This window comes from Meriones unguiculatus, assembly GCF_030254825.1.
Source record: "Meriones unguiculatus strain TT.TT164.6M chromosome 13 unlocalized genomic scaffold, Bangor_MerUng_6.1 Chr13_unordered_Scaffold_34, whole genome shotgun sequence".
NCBI lineage: Eukaryota > Metazoa > Chordata > Mammalia > Rodentia > Muridae > Meriones > Meriones unguiculatus.
Window position 1 is genome coordinate 16,541,797 of NW_026843646.1, and position 19,812 is coordinate 16,561,608.

At 37.9% G+C, this 19,812-nt stretch overlaps 1 protein-coding gene across 1 annotated transcript in view; it reads right to left on the minus strand.

The window, feature by feature from the left end:
- Positions 1 to 19,812, minus strand: part of LOC110561735 (vomeronasal type-2 receptor 116-like) — a 799,658-nt gene that overhangs the window by 467,542 nt on the left and 312,304 nt on the right.

A 19,812-nucleotide genomic window follows, 5' to 3' on the forward strand; every position in this document is an offset into this window, starting at 1 on the left:
GGTTGAGCTAATATCCTTATTGTGTACTTGAGAAACTTTTGGATATATGCCTAGGAGTGGTATAGCTGGATCTTGAGAAAGCGCTATTCCTAGTTGTCTGAGAAAGCGCCAGATTGCTTTCCAGAGTGATTGTACAAGTTTACATTCCCACCAGCAGTGGAGGAGGGATCCCCTTTCTCCACAACCTCTCCAGCATGTATTGCCTCTTGAGTTTTTGATCTAAGCTATTCTGATGGGTGTAAGGTGAAATCTTAGGGTTGTTTTGATTTGCATTTCCCTGATGGCTAATGAGGTTGAGCATTTCTTTAAGTGTTTCTCTGCCATTTGGTATTCCTCTGCAGAGAATTCTCTGTTTAGCTCTATACCCCATTTTTTTAATTGGATTACTTGGGTTTTTGCTATCTAACTTCTTTAGTTCTATATATATATATTGGATATTAGCCATCTGTCAGATATAGGGTTGGTGAAGATCTTTTCCAAATCTGTAGACTGTCATCTTGTTCTGAGGACAGTGTCCTTTGCTTTACAGAAGCTTTTCAGTTTCATGAGGTCCCATTTATTGATTGTTGCTCTTAGAGCCTGTGCTATTGGTGTTCTGTTCAGGAAGTTCTCTCCTGTGCCAATGAGTTCAAGGATATTCCCCACTTTTTCTTCTAAGTGGTTTAGTGTGTCTGGTTTTATGTTGAGGTCTTTGATCCACTTGGACTTTAGTTTTGTGCAGGGTGATAAGCATGGATCTATTTGCATTTTTCTGCATGTAGACTTCCAGTTAGACCCGCAACATTTCTTGAAGATGCTGTCTTTTTTCCATTGAATGTATTTGGCATCTTTGTCAAAAAATCAGTTGTCCATAAGTGTGTGGATTTATGTCAGGGTCTTCTATTCTATTCCATTGATCCACCAGTCTGTTTCTATGCCAGTACCATGCAGTTTTTAGCATTGTTGCTTTATAGTACAGCTTGAGATCAGGAGATACCTCCTGAAGATCTTTTACTGTAGAGAATTGTTTTAGCAATTCTGGGTTTCTTGTTGTTCCATATGAAGGTGAGAATTTTTCTTTCAAGGTCTATAAAGAACTGTTGGTAATATGATGGGAATTGCATTGAATCCATAGATTGCTTTTGGTAAAATGGCCATTTTTACTATATTAATCCTGCCAAGCCATGAGCATGGGAGATCTTACCATCTTCTGATATCTTCTTCTAATTCTTTCTTCAGAGACTGGAAATTTTTTTCATACAAGTCTGACTTGCTTGGTTAGGTTCACATCAAGGTACTTTATGTCCTTTGTGGCTATTGTGAAGGGTGTTGTTGCCCTAATTTCTTTCTCGGCCCTTTTGTCCTTTGTATACAAGAAGGCTACTGATTTTTTTAGTTAATTTTGTATCCAGCAACTTTGCTGAAGGTGTTAATCAGCTGTCGGAGTTCCCTGGTAGAGTTTTTGGGGTCACTCAGGTATACTATCATATCATCTGCAAATAGTGACACTTTGACTTCTTCCTTTCCAATTTGTATCCCCTTGATCTCCTTCAATTGTCTTATTGCTATAGCTAGGACTTCAAGAACAATGTTGAAGAGATATGGAGAGAGTGGATAGCCTTGCCTTGTCCCTGATTTCAGTGATATTTCTTTAAGTTTCTCTCCATTGAGTTTGATGTTGGCTATAGGCTTGCTGTATATCTCCTTTACTATGTTCAGGTATGTGCCTTGTATCCCTGATCTCTCCAATACTTTAAACATGAATGGATGTTGGATTTTGTCAAATGCCTTTTCAGCATCTAAGGAGATGATCATGTGGTTTTTCTCCTTCAGTTTCTTTATGTGGTGGATCACATTGATGGATTTCTGTATATTGAACCACTCCTGCATGCCTGGGATAAAGCCTACTTGGTCGTAGTGGATAATGTCTTTGATGTGTTCTTGGATTTGGTTTGCAAGTATTTTGTTGAGTATTTTTGCATCAATGTTCATGAGGGAGATTGGCCTGAAATTCTCTTTCTTTGTTGGGTCTTTGTGAGGTTTAGGTACCAAGGTGACTGTGGCTTCATAGAATGAGTTTGGTTGTGTTCCTTCTGTTTCTATTCTTGTGGAATAGTTTGAAGAGTATTGGTGTTAGCTCTTCTTTGAAGGTCTGGTAAAATTCGGCCCTGAAACCATCTGGCCCTGGGTTTGTTTTTTTTTTCATGGTAGACTTTTGATGACAGCTTCTATTTCTTTAGAGGATATAGGACTATTTAATTGGTTTACCTGGTCTTGATTCAGCTTTGGCATGTAGAATCAGTCAAGAAAATTGTCCATTTCATTTAGATTTTCAAATTTTGTGGCATATAGACTTTGGAAGTAAGACCTAATTACTGTTTGGATTTCTTCGGTGTCTGTGGTTATGTCCCCCTTTTCATTTTGGGGTTTTGATGATTTGCATAGTTTCTCTCTGCCTTTTAGTTAGGTTGGCTAAGGGTTTGTTGATCTTGTTGATTTTCTTAAAGAACCAGCTCGTGGGTTCATTGATTCTTTGAATTGTTTTATTTGTTTCTAATTTATTGATTTCAGCCCTGAGTTTGATTATTTCCAGCCATCTGCTCCTCTTGGGTGTGTCTGCTTCTTTTTTTCTAGGGCTTTTAAGTGAGCCATTAAGTTGCTTGCATGAGATGTTTCGAATTTCTTTTTGAAGGCACTTAGTGCTATGAACTTTCCTCTTAGCACTGCTTTCATTGTGTCCCATAAGTTTGGGTATGTTGTGCCTTCATTTTCATTGAATTCTAGGAAGTCTTTAATTTCTTTCTTTATTTCTTCTTTGACCCAGCTGTCATTTAGAAGCAAGTTGTTCAGTTTCCATGTGTGTGTAGGCCTTTTGCTATTTTTGTCATTGAGGTCCAGTTTTAGTCCATGCTGATCAGATAGGATACAAGGGATTATTTCAATCTTCTTGTATCTGTTGAGGCTTGCTTTGTGACCAACTATATGGTCTATTTTGGAGAAGGTTCCATGAGGTGCTGAGAAGAAGGTAAATTCTTTTGAGTTTGGATGAAAGGTTCTGTAGATGTCTGTGAGGTCCATTTGATTCGTGACCTCTGTCAGATTTATTGTTTCTTTGTTTAATTTCTGTTTTGTTGACCTGTCCTTTGTTGAGAGTGGGGTGTTGAAGTCTTCCACTATTAATGTGGGGGGGTCTATGTGTGGTTTAAGTTTTATTAAAGTTTCTTTTACAAATGTGGGTGCCCTTGCATTTGGGGCATAGATATTCAGGATTGTGATATCTTCCTGGTGGATTTTTCCCTTGATGAGTATGAAGTGTCCTTCTCTATCTCTTTTGATTGATTTTGGTTGAAAATCTACTTTATTAGATATTAAAATGGCTACTCCTGCTTGCTTCTTGGGTCCATTTGCTTGGAAAACTGTCTTCCAGCCCTTTACTCTCAGGTAATATCTATCTTTGTGATTTAAGTGTGTTTCTTGCATGCAACAGATTGTTGGGTCTTGTTTACGCATCCATTCTGTTAGTCTTTTTATTGGAGAATTGAGTCCATTGATGTTGAGGGAGATTAATGACCAGTGGCTGTTAGATCCTTTGATATTGCTGTTGGCCATGGTAGTGTGTTTGTGTGTTTGGCTACTTTTGTTTTGCTGTAGTGAGGTTATTTATTTCCTGTGATTTCTTGTAAGTAGTTAGTTTTCTTGGGTAGTATTTTTCCTTCTAGTATCTTCTGTAATGCTGGATTTGTGTGTAGGTATTGTTGAAATTTGTTTTTGTCGTTGAATATCTTGTTTTCTCCGTCTATGAGGACTGAGAGCTTTGCAGGGTATAGTAGCCTGGGCTGACATCTGTGTTCTCTTAGGGTCTGCATGATATCCATCCAGGCCCTTCTGGCTTTCATAGTCTCTGTTGAAAAGTCAGGTGTGATTCTAATGGGTTTGCCATTATATGTTACTTGGCCTTTTTCCCTTGCAGCTTTTAGTATTTTTTCTTTGTTCTGTATTCTTACTGTTTTGATTATTATGTGGCGGGAGGATTTTCTTTTCTGGTCTAATTTATTAGGTGTTCTGTAGGCCTCTTGTATTCTTATAGGTCTCTCCTTTATGTTGGGGAAATTTTCTTCAATGATTTTGTTGAAAATATTTTCTGGGCCTTGGAGGAGGGAATCTTCTTTTTCCTCTATTCCTATTATTCTTAGCTTTTGTCTTTTTATGTTGTCTTGGATTTCTTGGATGGTTTGTGTCAAGAATTTTTTAGATTTATTATTTCTTTGATGGATACATCAATTTCTTCCATTGTATCTTCCACACCTGAGATTCTTTCTTCCATCTCTTGTAGTCTGTTGGTTATGCTTACCTCTGTAGTTCCTGTTTTCTTTCCTAGGTTCTCCCTCTCCATGATTTCCTCCATTTGTGTTTTCTTTAATTCTTCCAATTCTATCTTCAGGTCTTGATCTATTTTGTTGATGTCCTTCACCTGTCTGACTGTATTTTCCTGTTTTTCCTTCAGCCTTTTGTTTGAATGTTCCTCTGTTTCTTTTATTTCTTTCAGTGATACAAACTGTTTGGCTGCATCTTCCTGTATTTCTTTACGTATGACCATAAGCTGTTCTATTATATCTTCCCCTAATTCTTTATGCATTTTATTTACTTCCTCCATTAACCTCATCATTAGCATAGATGTAAGGTCATCTTCTTGAATTTCACTTATGTTAGGGTGTCCAGGGCTACTTGCCCCTGGATAACTGGGTTCTTGGAATGCCATATTGTTTTGCCTTTTGTTGGTTGTGACTTTTCGCTGGCCTCTACCCATCTCTCTGTCTCAGGTGTTGTCTGTTAATTTCTGGTGCCTGCTGAGTCCTGGGGTGGGGAGAATCCACTTGGCGGGGTTCTGAAGTTCTCCTCTGCTTTTTGGGTATGGTCAACTGAATATTGGTGCTTCTCAGGAATTGTCACAGTTCACCTCAGTTGTATGGACCTGTATGGTAACTGTGGTATTCAGGAAAGCTCTCCTCTCACCAGGAGAGGTCCTGGTAATGGCGGCCCTGCTGCTGGGTTTCTTGCTCTGAATTTAATGAGCAGCAGCTGTTGCTCTTAAGGTGTAATTTTTGGGTGCAGAGCTCTTGAAAAACCAGGGATTCCCACAGTTTTGTCAGTCTAGCTAGGCATAACTGGTTGATCCTTGGTGCAGTATCTGAGGGCTGTTGTAATGTCTCTCTGGCTTTTGTAGGTCTGAGGATGCAGCTGTGTGCTCCAGTGCCCTGTTGGTACTCAATAATGGTGGGTGAGCACAGTGCTCCTGCCTGCAGTAGAAGGCTAGAGCCTAGAGTCTGCGTGAATCCAGAAAGTCTTTTGGTGCTGGGTGTCCTGAGCATTAGATCTAATGATCCCCCTCACTGTGGGGTTTCCTCCTGACAGGGACACCCAGTCTTTGCCTTTCTGTCTGTGATAGCGAGTAGAACCTGCAGGCACAGGCGCGTTTGGCTCTGCATTTCTGGCCTTTGGGAGTCTGGGCATCTGCCTAAACTGGGAATTTTTCTGGAGACCTTTTCGGGGTGGGGGTGTCGGCTGAGTGCTCTGAGATCAGACCAGCCGATTCCCTCCCTGTGGGTATGCACCCAACAGTGAAACTCAGTCTCTGGTGCCCTAGAGCCTACAGTTCTATCTGAGGCAGTGAATCAGGCGTGCAGGCAAGGCTCTGTGCCAGCGCCTGGGTCCCTGGCTCTGGCTCTGGGCTGGCTCCTGGAGTGCCTGTGGAACCCAAGTTTTTTCCAGGGGATGTCTGGGTGACCTAAGGTCAGTCCCAATCATTTCCTACACCATGGGGTTATCTCTCAACTGGAAATTCAAGTCTCTGATGTTGTGGGGCCACAGTTCAGTCTAGGACAGTGACCAGAGCACTCTGGCATGTGGCTCTGGGCTGGCGACCAAATGCCTGGCAGAACCGGGATCTCTTCCTCGGTTTAGCCGGGTGAGTTAAAGCTGATTGAATAACCCACCATGGGGTATCCTCTCACCTGGGAAACACAATCACTTGTGTTTTATGGCCACGAGTTCTGATTGTGGGTCACTGTGCTGATCCTGTTGTGCTGCTGGTCAGAAAGAGATTTGTCCCAGCCCGCCATCTTGCCCCTGAGGCTGGTTGTTTTAATTGACAATATAGAGAACAAATGGTGGCATGTTTATGCAAACTTGAGACAGGTGATGCTTAAAAGCATCACAATGCAATACCTGGATTGAAACCAGACAGAGGAGGAGAGAAATCAGCATTTGAATGAACAAGGGTAAATTGTATACATTCCAAAAAAAGAACATTATACCAATATAATCCCTTGTATCATATTAGAACAACATGGTCTAATGCTAGACCTCAATAGTAACAAAAAATAGTAAACATCCTGCATATGCATGGAAACTGAACTCTACTCAATGACAGCTGGATTATGGAAGAAATAAACTAGACTTTCTAGAATTTAACAAAAATGAAGACACAACTTACCCAAACTAATGAGACATAATGAAAGTAATTCTAAGAGGAAAGTTCATAGAACTAAATGCCTTCATAAAGAAATCTGAGCATCTCAAATCAATATAACAACACACGTGAAAGACGTAGTCAAAAGGAAGCAGACATACACGAGAGGAGTAGAAATAATCAAAGTTAGGGTAGAAATCAATAAATTAGAAACAAAGAATTCAAAGAATAAACAAAAGCAAGAGCTGGTTCTTGGAGAAAATGACAAAGATAGAAAATCCTTTAGCCTAACTAACTAAAACACAGGGAGGCACTATACAAATCAGCAAAATCATAAAATAAAAGGGGGTATAATTACAGACACTGAGGAAATTCAAAGAATCAATAGGTTTTACCTTAAAAGTCTATATGCCACAAACTTTGAAAATCTAAATGAAATGGAATATTTTCTTGCTAGATTCCACTTATCAAAGTTGAATCTGGATCAGGTAACTAAATTAATAGACCTATATGCACTAGTGAAATAGAAGCAGTCATCAAAAGTCTCCCTGCCAAACAAAGCCCAGAGCCTGATGGTTTCAGCGCAGAATTCTACCAGATCTTCAAAGAAGAGGTAACACCAATACCCTTCAAACTATTTCACAAAACAAAAAAAGAAGGAACATTACCAAACTCATTCTATGAGGCCACATTCACCTTGATACCTAAACCTCACAAAAGCTAACTAAAAGCCAGGGATACACTAAGAAAGATAATTTCAGACTATTCTCTCTTATGAATATTGAAACAAAAATACTCAATAAAATACTCACAAAATGAATCCAAGAAAACATCAAGTATCTCATCTACCATGACCAAGTAGGCTTCATTCTAGGCATGCAGGGGAGGTACAATATACAGAAATCCATCAGTATAATCCACCCATAAACAAACTGAAAAAGAAAAACCACATGATCATCTCAATAGATGCTGAAAAACATTTAATAAAATCCAAGCTCAATTAATGTTTAAAGTCTTGGAGATAAAAGGCACATGCCTAAACACAGCAAAGATAATATACAACAAGCCTATAGCAAACATCAAACTAAATGGAAAGCAATTTAAATCAATCCCACTGAAATCAGAGACAAGTCAAGTTTGCTCACTCTCTTCTTTCTCTTCAACATAGTACTGGAAGTTCTAGCTAGAGCAGTAAAACAACTAAAGGAAATGAAAGGGATACAAAGCAGAAAGGAAGAAGTCAAAATAGCACTATTCACAGATGATATGATCGTACACATGAGTGACCCTAAAAATTCTACCAGAGAACTACTACAACTGATAAACACCTTCACCAAAGTGGGTGGATACAAAGTTACTAAAAAATATCTGAAACCCTCTTGTATATAAAAGACAAGAGGGCTGAGAAAGAAATTAGGAAAAAAACCAACAACCTTGCAATAGCCACAAATAACATAAAGTGCACTGGTGCACAAATAACCAAGCAAGTGAGAAATCTGTGTAAAAAACTTCAAGTCTTTGAAGAAAGAAATTGAAGAAGATATCACAAGATGGAATGATCTCCCATACTCATGGATCAGTAGTAATAACAGCAAAATGGCCATCCTACCAAAAGAAATGTAGAGATTCAATGCAATTCCCATCAAAATACCAAGACAATTGTTTACAGACCTTGAAAGAACAATTGTCAACATTATATAAAAACACAAAAAAAAGCCAGAATAGTTAAAAGAATCCAGTACAATAAAAAACTTCTAGAGGTATCTCCATCCTGGATCTCAAGCTATACTACAGAGAAACAGTAAAAATGATGTGGTATTGGCAGCATAGAAACATACTGGTGGATCAGTGGAATTGAATCAAACAGCCAGAAATAAACCCACACACCTACAACACCTGATTTTTGACAAAGAAGCCAAAACCATTCAATGGAAAAAAGAATATCTTCAACCAATGGTGCTTGTCTAACTGGATATCCACATATAGAAAGATAGAAATAGATCCATACTCATCACCCTGCACAAAAGCAAAGTCTTTGTGGATCAAATACCTCAACATAAAACTAACACTCTCAATCTGTTATTTAAAAAAGTGAGGAAGAGCCTTGAACACATTGGCACAGGAGACAACTTCCTGAACAGAACACTAGCAGCACAGGCTCTAAGATCAACAATCAAAAATGGGACCTCATGAAACTCAAAATCTTCTCTAAAGCAAAGGACACTGTCAGCAGAACAAAATGATTGCTTACAGACGGGGAAAGGATCTTCATCAACTGTGCATCTGACAGAAGGCTAATACCCAGAATATATAAAGAACCCAAAAAATCAAATAATCCAATTAAAAATTGGGTACAGAGCTAAACAGAAATTCTCAACAGAGGAATATTGAATGGTGTAGAAACACTTAAAAATGCTAATGTCCTTAAAAATCTGAGAAATGAAAATCAAATTCCTGTCATAATGCAATGTCTATACTTCATATCTTTGTAGAATTTATTTATGTGCTAAATCTAAGTATTCTTTCATTATTTTGGTCATACAACACCACAGTGATACTGTGCAAGCTAATATTTCTAGGAAAAGGAAGTCCTAATACAAACATTGTTTGCCTTTTAAGAATATGTTGTTCTGATTATTTTCTTCTTGAGGAAGCACAGGGGTAGATTTTGCAAGACTATCTTGGAGCTGAAGTCTCATAAGGAGTTATCTGCCATTTTTATGTGAGTTACAACTTCCATGAGGAAGACATTCATGTAGGGCCAGATAATTAATATTTCCCCTAAAAATGAGAGGGGCAGTCTGCTCAGGTTTTTTCTGGGGAAGCTTAGAAGCAGTACTCCAGGGTGAAGGCATAAATGATTCATTAAAAAATTTCCCATTGCTCCAATGCCCCCAGGTTGTCCATGTATTGAAAGCTCTCTAAGCATGTAAGTGGAGATCAAGACCAAGCCTGAAAGACAGCATGAAGGCTATTGTAACATGCAGCACAGCTGTGCTTGATCTTTGTCAAGTAGCTGTGCTGACTTCATGGCTTTAACTGTATATGAACTTTGGTGAGGTTTTAATCCATTTGGAGGTGACTTTTGAATGAAAATAAGCCTCTATTTTTATGTTTCTACATATAGACATCTAGTTTGGTCAGCACCATTTGTGAAGATTTTATCTGTTTTTCCAGTGTGTATTTCTAGCTTTCCAGTGTGTATTTCTATTTTTGTTATAGTACTAGTGTATTTACATAATCAAATATTACTCAGACATTTAAAAAATCAAATCATGAAATGTGAAGTTAAATGCACCTTTGCAGATAACTGAGAGTGAGAGAACCTAGACCCCAAAAGACAAATAGGGTGTATATTTGCTTTTACATATATATTACTTGCAATATGTATGATATGCAAGCAACTGAACATAATACTGCAGGGGATACATACAGATTAAGAACTGGAGGTTAGGGGAGGCAGAGATTTCTCCATAGGAAAGGGAAATAAAATACTTGGTACAAATGGAAGGTGGGCTAAAAAGATAGAATTGAAGGGAAAGGAAGAGGGCAATGAAAAGGTAACATGAGAAAACACAGGTAAAATTAAGGGTCATTTGTTTGGTACAGTGGAAACCTAATGCAATAGAAGTTTTTAAATCATATTAATATTAAGAGCCAATATAAATGAGATCACCACACAAGAAGAAAGTCCCAACTGGAAATCTCTTGTCACTAAGTAAAGCATCAGTACAGGTAATATTTAACTGAGGTATTGGCTAAAGTAGTGTGATTGTAATGCCAAAACAATACAGGCTTTTGCCAAGACTATAGGCTGCTCTCCACAAATTGACTGCAATGCCCTATTGCTGGAGACAACACTTACACTTACATGGAACATAGATAAACAGAGTTTGTGCCTACATAGAGCCTTCACACTTACATTCTAGCAATTTTGATATGGGAAGTACTCTGCAACTACAAGAGGAGAAATATAAACACTAACCCAGCTACCAAACTTTTGAACTATGACAATGTCCTACCTGTAAGACATATTAGTGCAAGAGTTGTAGGAGTAAATAACCAATCTATAGTTTGACTTAAGGCCCACTTCACATGATGCAATCCACACCTGACACTGGATTATTGATCAAGAAAAAGAAATTACATAGCCCAGGGTTCTAGGGAAAAAGCAAATACTATGTTCTACTAAAAGTAATAAAATGACCCTTGCCACCATTCTGCTCTATTCATAGAGCAGTATTTTTTCAGCCATCATCAAAGAAGCTTAATCCTGCAGCTGATGGAAACAAATTCAGAGACCCATAGAGAAAATAGACAGTCAATGAGAGACCTCAGAATATGCCCTCCAGGCTCTTCAGTAACTCAGCCAGAAGAGGGTAAGAGCCAGAAAGGATAGAGGCTATCAAAGAATAAATCACTATAAATTAAGAGGACTGAAGAATATATAAGCTGCAAGAGACTGAGGCAGCATGCATAAGGCCTTTAATGTTGTCCCTAGCCCTATCTCTAATTGATAGGTGCTTGTAAATTAAAATGTAGTTTTCTCCAAGGTACACTCATTGTATCAAAGGGATGACTCTTAATTGTACTTTTAAGAGTACATTCCAAAAGGTAGGTGGCAAAATATTTCATTCACTGGCATGTTTGGATTCTCATGTCCTATAATTCTTGCATGCATTAAAAAATTATCATAGTTCTCATTTTAATTTGCTGAAGATTTTTTTCTATTTTTAAAGCTACATGTCCTCTATGTGTATACCACTGTTTCAAGTTTAATATTTTATCAGATTCCTGCATGTGTGAACAAGTCTACATCTTTTCCCAACCTGGGCTCTTTTTCTTTTGTTTGTTTGTTTTCCTTCTCAGATGTGTTTGCTTTTGTCTTTTTGCTCTTTTATTTTCTTATTATGTATTACAGCCCTCCTTGTTTTGTATGATGGTAATTTAGACAAGATAGAAGGGAAGATGGAAAAGAGTTCCAAGAAAACTTTAATCAGAGTGAATATATGACTAAATTGACTATTTTGGAAAAAAAAAAGCAGGAGGAGAATGAGGAGAATGAAGAGAAAGAAAAAGAAGAAGGAGGAAGAAGAGAAGCAGGAGGAGGAGAAGGACGAGGAGATGAAGATGAAGATGATTATGAACAAGAAGAAGAAAAACAAAAACAACTGGATAATTGCATCAAAAGAAATGTTAAATAGCCATGCAAAAAGATCCAGAATATCTAAAAAGTGCAAAAAAGTAATTTATGAATAATAGAAATGGAGGAAGAAGACAAAACTCACATCAAAATCCCAGAAATATTTTCAGCAAAATAATAGAATATGGGAGCTGGACAGATGGATCAGTGGTTAAGAGCGCTGTCTCTTCTTCCATTGGATCCGGGTTCAACTCCCAGCACCCACATGGTAGCTAACAACTGTCCATAAGCAGGCCAGGTAGTCTGACACCCTAACACCAATGCACATAAAATAAAATTAAATAAATTATTAAGAAATAATAGAAGGAGGAGTTGGAGAAAGAAGAGAAGCAGGAGGATGAGGAGAAGAATGAGAAGAAGAAGAAGAAGAAGAAGAAGAAGAAGAAGAAGAAGAACAACAACAACAACAACAACAACAATTGTGTCAAAAGAAATGTTAAATAGCCATGCACAAAAGATCCAGGAAATCTAAAAAGTACAAAAAACTAATTTATAAATAATAGAATTAGAAAAAGAAGACAAAACTCACATCAAAATCCTAGAAAATATTTTCAGCAACATAATAGAAGAATGTATCCTTAACCTAATGAAGAAGGGGTAGCCTATAAAAGTACAAAAAGTATATAGAACATACCAGAAAAGAAATTGTGCTCAGCACATAAAATCAAAACCCTAAATGTAAAGAAAAGTATATTAAAAGTTGCAAGTTGAAAAGACTAAGTTGCATATACATTCAGGCTCATTAGAGTAACTTATTAGAGTATATTAAAAGTTGCAAGTTGAAAAGACTAAGTTGCATATACATTCAGACTCATTAGAGTAACTCCCGATCTCTCAAGAAAAATTCTAAACCTAGAATGGCTGAGATAGATTGTATTTAATCTTTTTTTTTTTCAATGCAGTTTATTCAGGAACCTTGAACAATATTCTGACCCTGGGGAAAGCCAGCCCACAGCTTAAATAGCCTCTGGGTAGCCAACCCCGGCATGCCACGTGGGCAATGCAGATAGGTCCACATACTTGGAAGCAAGCCAGATCCTCAGCCTTAGCCAAATATGGAGTTGTTTGTGACAGAGAGCACTCACCATCGGGAAGGTGGAAGGCAGAAACCAGCTCCATCTTTAAGGCACGGCATCACGCAGCTCTCTACAGTTCCCCCTTTATGTTTTAGATGCATCAGGCAAGAGTAGAGGTCTGATCTCTGATATTAGAAATAAATTGGGACTTTGTACTGATGTTCATTTAGGTGTCATCCACCCAAAGAGCATCAGACCCGTCTGATACCTTTTTCTCAGAGGCGGGACCTGGGGCATCAACCCGCATGCAATCAGACATGCTCTTCTCTGGGTCAAAAGAGGCTGACCCTGAGTGCAGTGCTTAGCCTTGCATCCTGAGCATAACATTTTAGCTCCCATGCTTGGGGAGACTGTCCTGCTTCAATGGCTGTAAAGGCCTGAATGGTCATGGCTGCATTACGCTGTTGTGAGACTCTAATTTTGCATATATACCACAGGCAAACCAAGGAGACCAACACCAGAAGGCCTGCTAATGCTCCCATGCCCGCCCATTCCTTCAGATGATTCATTGCTGCAGCAATCCATGATGATAATCCTGTGGCTAGTCTTGCGTCCACTCTGGTAGAATTTACCGTGACAATGGCCACTCTCAGCTGCTCCATCGTAGTATCGAATTCTCCAGTCCAATTACCTAAAATATAGCTAGACAATTGTTTAGACAGATTTGCAGCACAGAGAAAATTCTCATGTTGTATGCTAGTGACTCAAAGTCCAGCATACTTTCATTGACAGCCAAGTTGAGAGATTTGCCATAGGGTATCAATTTGCTCCTGTACGAGGTCAATCCTCTGATTGAACACTATCAAGCCTCCTTTTAGTTGAGCATTAATTCCTTTTTGAATATCTAAGGCATGAGCTACATTGGCTAAAAGGTATTTAATCTTTAAGGGATCCTTATTACTATATCCAGTAAACTTTCAATAATAAATGGTGAATAAAAATGTATTGCACAATAAAACCAAATATGAGCAGTATCTCTGTAAAACCAATCACAGCAAAACTCCTATCTAAAAATGTTAATCACACCCAATAAAACACAAAAAATGAATAAGACCAAGCATCAAATAAAAAGAGGCAAAACCCCCACACCATAACTACAAAATAAAGGGAAATAGTAAACATTGCTCATTGAAAACTCTCAATTTGGATGTTCAATTCTCCAATAGAAAGACAGGAACTAACAGAATGGACTAGACAAAAAATACCCATTCTTCTGCTGCATCTACTGAACACTCTTTACCATCCAGGTTAAATAGCATCTCTGTGTAAAAGGATGGAAGGAGACAGTAGAATAAAGTGGACCATGAAAGAAGTTTAGGGGAACTTTATTTTATACTGTTCACACACAAAAAATACCTAAAATTATTGAGTTAATTTAAAAGAGAATATATATTGTACACACTGAATGAGGAGTTCCACCCTTATCCATATGAAAACAACAGACGACTTGGGCAGGTCCAGCACACGTGTATACTCATGTTTACTGAAACACAGCTGACTGTGTGCTAAGATAAAATAGACTTGATTGTCCTGAATCACATCAGTGCAAAGTATTATATTATTCAATATTTTTTATTCATGGAAAACATGTACATTTTTTGAGATTTTAATATAATCACATTTTTCTCATTTCTCTCTCCCCCCCCCACAAAATCTCCCATACAGCCCTCTTTTGATTCTTTCAATTTCAAGTCTTGTGTTTCCAATACCTGCTATTACATGTATCATGCATTATGTATGTGTGTGTGTGTGTGTGTGTGCATGTGTGTGAGAAAGAACATTTAACATTTCAAGAAAGTCAATCATTTTACTTTGAAATTGTGGATGAACTAAAAATGTATCATCAAAAATTGTGACCTTAGCTAGACACAGAAATCAAACATTGTCTGACTTCACTCCTAAATGGGCTATAAGTAGTCAGTACCCTGAAATAAGAATTGAATGGTCAGTATTAGAGCCTGAACATCAGAGTGTTGTGGCATGACTTGTCAAAAAACACATTTCAGTGACAAGAGAAGAATAATATAAAGAAATACTTCAGAAGAAATGCAGAATGGCTATTAATAGTAACACACATTGTTTACTTGAAAAGTATTCTGTGTATATTTTTAAAATCTCAATAACCAAATGTAGTTTATATGAAGGTGATATTAATTTATTTATATATTATCTTATTCTTCCATCATTTTTTCTTCCATTTTCACCCTCCAGAGTTTTGAGTAAACACTCTTTGATCTTTTGAAAATTCAAGCCACTTTTTCATAAACTATTTTTACACACTTAACATGTCAAAATTTGATTTACAATATATTATACTATATTGTAATACCAGGAATATGTAACAAAACACTGAATTTTATCAAGGGTATTTATTATAAATAGTATTACTAGAAAAAGGAAATATGTAGAGATGAAATAGTTATTCTTTCCCATTGTTGTTAGGAGACAGTTGCCTGAGTTGAGCCATCTCAGGAAAAAAATCATTTTTTCTTTTTATTGATTATTACCATTTATTCACTTTGTATTCTGACTGTAGGCCCCTCCCTCATCTTCTGCCAATCATAACCTACCTCCCTCTTCTGCTATTCCCCTCTCCTAGTCCACTGATAAGGGAAGTCCTCCTCCCCTACTATCTATACTAGCCTATATTACCAGGTCTCACCAGGAATGGATGCACCCTCTTCCTCTGTAGTGTGGCAAGGCTGTACCTCCTAGAAGTAGGTGATCAAAGAGCTGGCCACAGAGTACACTTCAAAGACAGCCCCTGCTAACCTTACTAAGGAACCCACATGGAGACTGATATACTTATGGGTTACATCTGAGCAGGGGTTCTAGGTATTCTCCATGCATGGTCCTTGGTTGGAGCAGGACTCCATGGGCCTATAATTTTTGGCTCTATTTGTCTCCTTGTGTAGCACTTGTCCCATCCAGGTATTTATCTCCTGCATCTTCCATATGATTCCATGCACTCTGGCTATGAGTCTAAGCATCTGCTTTGATACCCTACTAGGTAGATTTTTTCAGAGGTCCTCTTTGGTAGGTTCCTGCCATGTTCCTTGTCTTCTCCTGTTACTGATGTCTATCCTGTTTTCCCTTCTAATAAGGATTAAGCATCTTCCCTAGGGGTGTCCCTGTTGTTTAGGTCCATTAGGACTATAGATCTTAGGATGCCTAATCCTATATTATTGACTATTATCCACTAAAAAGTGAATATATACCATGTGTGTCTTTCTGCTTCTGGATACCTCACTCGGGATGATCTTTTCTAATTGCATGCATTTGTCTGCTCATTTCCTTGTTTTTAATTGCTTAATAGTATTGCATTGTATAAATGTACCACAATTTCAGTATCCACTTCTCAGTTGTGGGACATCTAGTTTTTTTCCAGATTCTGGCTATCATGAATAACACTGCTATGAGTATAGCCTTTTATGGTTGAGAATATTCTGAGTATATGCCCAGGGCTGGTATAGCTGAATGTTGACATAGCACTATTCATAATTTTCTGAGAAAGCACCAGACTGATTTCAAAAGTGGTTGTACAAATTTACCTTCCCACCAGCAATGGAGGAGGGTTCCCCTTTCTCCACATTCTCTCCAGCATGTGTTGCAGATGATGTGATAGTACACATTAATAACCCCCAAAATTCACAGCTGTAGGGCACTCATACAGCTCATAAACACCTTCTGCAAAGTGGCTGGGTACAAAATTAAATCAAAATACAAAGGGGCTGAGAAAGAAATTAGGGAAACAACACCCCTTCACAATAGCCACAAATAACATAAAGTACCTTGGTATGACTCTAATCAAGCAAGTGAAAGACTTGTATGAAAAAACAAACAAACAAAAAACCTTCAAGTCTTTGAAGAAAGAAATTAAACTAAGATATCAGAAAATGGAAAGATCTCCCATGCTCCAGGATCAGTAGGGTTAACATAGTGAAAATGGCCATCCTACCAAAAGCAATCTACAGACTCAATGCAATTCCAATCAAGATATCAACACAGTTTTTTACAGACCTTGAAAGAACAATTGTCAACTTCCTATGGAAAAACAAAAACAAAAACCCAGAATTCATGAAAACATGCTTGTACAAGAAAAGATTTTCTGGGGGTATCTTCATCCCAGATCTCAAGCTGTACTATAGAGCAACAGTAATAAAAAAATCTCATGTTACTGGCACCTGTACTTTACCTCTTTAAGGGGTATGCATCTATTCATTAATAATTTTTATTAAACTATATCAGGAAGCTGAGGATAAAAACAAATTTAGGGGATTCAATTGTTGTCTCAAGTACAGTCCCAACATGAGGGTGTCCAGTCAGCCAATGCTACCTTGGGCTACTGTTTCTGCACAACAACCTTAAAGCATCCCTAGCTTTACTATTAAGAGTGTGCTTTTCTTGACTTTAAGTTGTTCTCTAACATTTTTTTTTACATCCGAGACATTAGCAAAAATATCTTCCTTGACCTTGTTAAACAATCTATTTTTCTAAATTCTTTCTAAGTGCAATGGTCATTGCTAATAACCTACATCTGTGGCTCCTTTAAAGGATGGTGGTTAATTCATTAATCTACTCCAGCAACCATGAGAAAAAGAAATCGAGCATTGTTAATTTTAAATGCCAGTGATATTGTCCAGGGAGGGGCTAGAAGACTCCATAGAGTTTTCATACTAACTCCTGTTATGAGGAATATAGGCATCATAAGGGCATCAAGCAGAGCTTTGTTCCACAACAGTGCAAAGTCCTCTGTATAAGCAATTCCTGGGGTTATGCTTCTCATAAGACAAACTCATTGTGACTATGCTAACAGGGGAGCCACATTCCATGAGTTCTATAGCTGTTTTGCAGTTGCTCCTGCACAGCTCTCAACTGGAAAAGGTAGCTAAAATAGTTTGTCTTTATATGGGGGAGAGGGGAGTGAGGTTAGCTCTCAGGCCCTGGGAAGGAGAATTCAGGGTATGGGGGAGGGAGGCTATGCCGGCATGGAGGACCATAAAACATGAAAAGACTGAGGGATTGCTGGGTGAAAATTGGCAGCTAGGTTTGTTTTGATATGTTAAATAGGAACCTTTGCTATTTGTTCCATGGTTGAAACCTACATCTGTGGAAATATAAACTTCAGAGACAGCAGCATGGTATCCATTGGGTAATAATTATCAAATGAGCCCAAAAGGAAGAAAGGTGGCAAAGACAAAGATTCTACTTTTTTTTCTTTCTTTATATCTCTCTCTTTTTTTTTTTTTTTTTTAGAGAGGACAGTTACCCAGACTGGACTCGAATTTTTGCTCTTGTGATTTATTTTATTAATTATATTTTTTTATTTTTTCACAATTTATCCATTATATATCCTGACTGAAGGCCACTCCCTCAACTCCTACTAGTCTCACCCTCCCTTCCTCTTCCCCCTGTCTCCTTTCGCTAGTCCACTCAGAAGGGGAGTTCCCCTCCTTTGCCATCTACCATACCTATCAGAATACTACTCAGCTACTAAAAACAAGGAAATAAATTTTCTGCTCTTATTCATTTCTCCATGGGCCACTGTGCTCACCTCAGAAGATTCCATACCCTGAAGCTTTCCTGAAACCTTACTGTGAAATAAACACTAGGTGTAACTCATTTTACAGAGTCCAACCCTCAAGACACTGGTTGATAGGCCATCTCACATCCAGAAACATGTGAAATATGAAATGCTATAAAGTCTGAAACATTTGATCTTAAGCATTTCAGAGAACATGCCTGGGAGTTGTGTGTTTCCCACCAGCCCAGGAAGGCAGGAGGGGCAGAAAATGAGATCTAAAATTTGGAAAGAACATAAGCCTGACAGAGATTAGACACTCTGGGAATACCTCAGAGAGTAAGTTTAACTTTAATTGTAGAAAACAGAGGCTATATACCCTTTGGGGAGTTACTGGGGTGCTCCAAGGATAGGTGTACATAATTGTTTAAAATTGACACTTCAAGCATTCTTGATTTGCATTAAACAACACATTCCTATCATATGAACAAGAATATAGCACCTAATTATCCTATATTTGAAGGGAGGAGAGAATTAGGCAGATCTGTGTAAAAGGCCATCTATCAAATGTGATTGGTGGCATCTATGTGTACATATACTCTCCAGATGAAGTCAGGCGCAGAAAACTCACCCTACAAGTAGGCCAGCAGCAGGGTTTTACGTAGAAGAGAAAGCCTCCTTTCTCATATCTCAAAATTCAGTCTGGACTGTAATGTTTTTCAATAGTACCCCTGGAACAATAGGTGCATAAAGAAACTTCTACAGGCTACAACTGTTGAGTTATTCTCAGAGAACTTCCTGATTGGTGTTAGTTCACCATTCCCCACATATTCATCCACTGAATGAAAATTTTCTTGTATAAAGTGAGGCAATTGAAAACAGTAAATGGTGAGAATCAGGCTTATCAATAAGTCTTCCCTAAACAATTTTAGAATACTTTTGCATGTAATTGATATTTACCATTAATTGTATTTTTAAAAAATAAGTTTATTTATTTACTTTACATTCCAATCTTAGCATCCTCCCTTCTCTGCCCCTTCTCCCTTTATTGGCCCTATTCTCTCTACCCTTCCCCTTTAGAAAAGGGAGGTCATTTGCAATGATAGTTTTACAGTTCTGTTGTGGACTGAAGAACACAAAGGCCTCACCACATTGCTTATATTCATAGAATTCCTCTCCAGTACAAATACTTTTATGATGATGATGACTATAGATATGTATAAGGCCTCACCATTTTAACACATTCATAAGGTTTCTCTCCACCATGTCTTGTTTTATGTTTTAGGAGATGTCTGCATTGTGCCAAGGCTTAACACATTGGTTACATTTATAAGACTTCTCTCCAGAGTGTGTTCTTTTACTCCTTATGAGATCACTGGTATATGCAAAGGCTTTAGCACAGAGTGTATTCAGAGCGTTTCTCTCCAGTATGACTGCTTTCATGAATGTAAAGATAATTAGCACAAGTGAAAGATTTGCCACAGTCATTTCATTACACTAATAAATATATTTATCTATGAATTAATTTCATAATTTGGTCTAATGATAAAGAAGAATCAAATCT